Genomic DNA, 4,584 nt, shown 5'->3' on the forward strand with positions numbered 1-4,584 from the left:
AGGGCGGGGTATAAATATAATAAAATTCAAAATTCAAATTCAAATATCTTTTTAATGTTTTAATGTTTTTAAAAGCATTTAAAACAAACAAAGAAGGAAACAAGCAAACATCAGCTCTGAGAGGCTTTGGTCAGTACCATTTTGCAGGTGGCTTCATTAACTAGTATTGCCACATCAACTGAAGTCACATGATATCAAATCTAACCTGTAGAAAGCACCTTAATTACAAATAAACTGACTAAAGCTTTGACTCACAATCTCAAATAGCTTTGCTGTTACTTGAACTAATATTGTCTGTTGGACTTGAAACAAAACAGTTCTAAAGGGAACAAGAGTAAGGTGCAAGGTATGCTCATTTGGTTAACCCACTAACCCTCACTCATTGAGATGTGGCATTGACCTGCATTAAAAGAAAGACCTTGCTGAATAGGATGATTTGATGGTAAAGAAGTTTTCTGTTTTTGACAGAAAACACAAGGCTTCAAGGCAGGCAATGTCAAGAAACTAAAGCATCAGGGATTCCAGGAATTGTCCTCGTTGTTGTAAGGTAGAATAATGGAATCTTGAAAGCAGAGTTTCTGTCTGTCCCATTTTTGTACCACACAAAATCGGAGCAGTATTGTTTTGAGTTCCGTTCTTATGCTTCCCATTTTTTCAGAACTTGAGTTGTCTTTTCTCCTTAACAGTTTATTGCTCTCTTCCCAAGTCCATATTACATTGTTTGGTGGCATACTCAAAATATGACAAGATGCAGCAGCCAATGTCTACATCCTTAAAAGATGTAGCCATGTTTTTTTCGGTAACTGAGTGTGATAGAATAAAAAAGATAAAAGAAGTGGCCAAAAGTTCAAATTTCCATGTTTTGCTCAGCTGATATTAGATGAGGGGTAATGGATAGAATGTGAGACTAAAAGTTTATCTGCATCTGAGATGGATATCTGTAGATCCTCCAGCTGCAAGTCCAATTGCCATAGGAAAAAAATCATGGACTGATGACAGCTGTAGTTTGACAACATTTTAATCGCCAAAATTTTCTGATTCCTGCACTAGATACCTACTCTCACATTGCCCAATTTTCGTTGTAGTAAATCCATTTATTTATTTAGATTTTATTTATGGAAACATTACATATTTTATAAATTGTATAAATAAGGTTTATGCAATTTATAAAATGTGTAATGTTTCTATCAGAGGAGATCCATATTTAATTCATTATAATGAATCATACTCCATATATAATTCATACATAGGAGTATATATTATATTGCTATAGAACTCCGTTCATAAGAAAGCTATCATTTAGTTTGAATAGCTTTTTCAGTAAATGTGTATTAGGCTAGTGGTAGTCCCATCATGAGGAGGGAACAGGAAGAGAAATAAATTCCTGGGAAGCGATTCAAATCGGAAGGCCAAATGGTGTTTTGGAGAGTGAGGGGACACAAACATAATGCTGATCTGCAGTTCCATTTACCAGATGTGTCATTTCCCATGTAATATTTGAAAGCAACATGTGATCCTGGTAAACAAAGTATTGCCAAGTACTACATCTGCTTGCTTCAAAGTACCCATTAGCATTCAGATTACAGATTCTCACAGGTCTGCTCCTACTCTCTCTCTCTGTGGTTTCCAATTCACAGGAATTAGAATTTCCATTGCATATTTCTGGAGGAAAACTTTCCTAAAGGGAAAAAAATCATCTCTATTTGGCTTTCCAACTTAGTCAAGTAGCAATTCTCCACTGTATAACTTCTATCAGGTAAGAAATTCATCTTAATCCAGAGAAGAAGATCTCTAATAATATGGCAACTACTGAGCACTACACTTTAATGATTCAGGGAGAACTGGAATAGTGCAAAGAAGGACAATGAGGATGAGTAGGATGACTTATTAGAACTATCTGAACAACTTGTATGTTTAAACTTGAAAAAAGGTGAGTAAAAAGGAACTTGATAGTGCTCATCAAGTACCTGAAGTGATAGCATGTAGCACATAGAAGAAAGTTGTGACTTGTTCTCTTATCATTCCAGAATGCAGGTGGTGGAATAGAAGTTTTATATTGGAAAACAGATTCTAACTAAATGTTACAAAAAACTAATACTGAAACAAAATACCTAGCAAAGTGATAAGCTCTTTCATAATGGATCTCTTCATAGGAAGATTAAAGAAATCTCTCTGTAGTTCCTATGCTGACTATGCAAATTAGACTCATTGCCTCAACAGTCCATTCCAATTCAATAATTCTTTGATAAAATACAGAAATGCTTACTCTACAGAAAAACAAAGGGTTCAGAAAATGTAAAGGCAAAGATGCCCTTGAGTTTGACTTTTGACAACATTTATGTAGTTTTCTGGACAACATTGTGGAATTGGTTTGCCATTGCCACCTTCTTCTAATTTCCCACTCTAACCAATTGCTCTAGAATTTTCAAGTGATCGCCCAAATAATTATTAATCAAGATTGATCCTGCTTAGCCTCTGAAATCAGTAAATGCTATCAGTTGCTTAGGAGGCCTGAAAATCTAAAAACCAGAGATGTATACTGTGTATTATAGCAGTGTTATGGTTTTATTCTGAATTCTTTCTCACTGTATGCATTAGCTGTTTTAATTTTTCTTAGGAATTTATTTACTGTTCTCATCATCCCCTGCTGTTACTTTTATTTTCCATCTGTGACAGCCATCTGGCCAGTACTAATAAAACCAAGAAATATGGCAGACTGAAAAAAAGTGGCACCACTAAGCAGCCCTTAAAGTTTTACTGAAATTGAAGTTCTTCATGCTGTCTACTGAGATCTGATTTGTATTCAATGTAATCAAGTCACAATTTATTTCAGGAATGGGATATTGAATGTTCCTAGCAGTTTGAAGAAAAAAATTGTTTTCGGCTGATTCAGTGTCTTTGACATAAACCAATCTGTAAAAATCAACAGGAGATGCTTTTCACAATCTGGACATGTGTTTTAATTTACTAAGGTCTACCAATGATTCACTTGCTTAAAGATATAGAAGCAAGGAAGGAATCGGTTAGACCATGATGTACCTAGGACAGGCAGAATTTATTTTGATCCATATCTTCAAGCCAACCAAACTAATTTGCACTTTCTGTGGTAATATGTGGATTAATAAAAAGATGCAATAAATCTGAACTGAAGGCAACTGAAGGCAAAGAGCATACTATCAGTATGAAGTGTATTCTTAATTAGCAGATCTCTTGGTACAAATATACATAATTTTAATTTCCTACATTTCCATTAACATGACCAGCCTGATTCTTAATAAATTGATGCTTTCAAGTTGCTTATAGATTGAACAATATATGATCAGGTCTAGGATCTTCTCAAGTATCAAGTCAATGAACTACTTCCCTCCTTTGGAAGATAGGACCTCTTCCAGTCATCTGGCATTCCATCCATTCCCCATATTAACAACTACATGTTCTGCCAGACACCTGCAAAGTCTGGCATTGCCCAATTTATATAGTCTTTGAGATTTAAACTCATGCATAGTGAAGAGAAATATGATGAAAGAGTTCCTATCAAGACACAATCCTGTCCCTACCACAGGTCTTTTGAATTGTCTGATAAAATATACAGTATACCTCTAGTTAAAAATACAAACAGAAGTTTAGCCTTTTCTTTGTTATTTGTTAACATTTTGTATATCCATGGAGCATGTAGTATATTCTATTTATTCTGAGCCTATATGAAGAAGCCTGCTTTGTTTTCTTATTGCCCTAACCCTAATCCTTCATCAATCCCAGTTCATATTTAACTTTAGACTTTCTAATGCATTCTCTATTATTTGTAGTTAATCTTTATGATTCCACTGTTTCTTGATGACTTGTGTAAAGAGGTTTGAGATACATGTTTGTGCACTGTTAAGTAAGCGTGCAGATTTTCCTGTCTCTATTTCTGGGTTAGTAACTCCTTTCTGTCATTCTAGCTATTATTTTTTCATATATTATAGCATTAAAAATACTTAAGTTATCCATGCATTGCTGAAAGAACAGAGTCTGGGCATTAATAGCAAGGTGAGATCAAATGTCATTGCAATATGAATAGCCAAAGAAAAGCAAGGAATTTGCTTGTTATGTGTTGTATTCCCTCTCCCCCCCCCCAATAGAAGTTCAGGCTATATTGAAACTAGCATAAATAAAAATTAAGAAAAAAACAACAACTAATCTTATACACACCAGTTAAAACAATTATTAAAACATCATTAAAAAGAAACCAAAATCATTTGTGTATCCATTTCATAAGAAAAATCAGTAGAAATATCAAATTCTTTTTTTTTTTTTCAATATAAAATTTTTATTGTTTTCATCATAAAAAAAACAACACCAGTATTACACAATATTATTACACAATATTATATCCCACCCCCCAAGACTTCCCAAACCAAATCCCAGGCTAATATTCAGATATAAGTAAACGAATATTAATTTCTCTAACTCCACAAACTCTATTATAAACAATCCATCTCCTCCATATTAGTAAAAATTATTCATTTAAGTAATTCAGATCACCAAAATCTTTACCAATTCAGCAAGATACTTTAACACCGCCAAAAAAAAACAAAAAACCAT

This window comes from Protobothrops mucrosquamatus, unplaced genomic scaffold (assembly GCF_001527695.2).
Source record: "Protobothrops mucrosquamatus isolate PMUCROS unplaced genomic scaffold, P.Mucros_1.0 scaffold327, whole genome shotgun sequence".
In the NCBI taxonomy this organism is placed as follows: Eukaryota; Metazoa; Chordata; class Lepidosauria; order Squamata; family Viperidae; genus Protobothrops; species Protobothrops mucrosquamatus.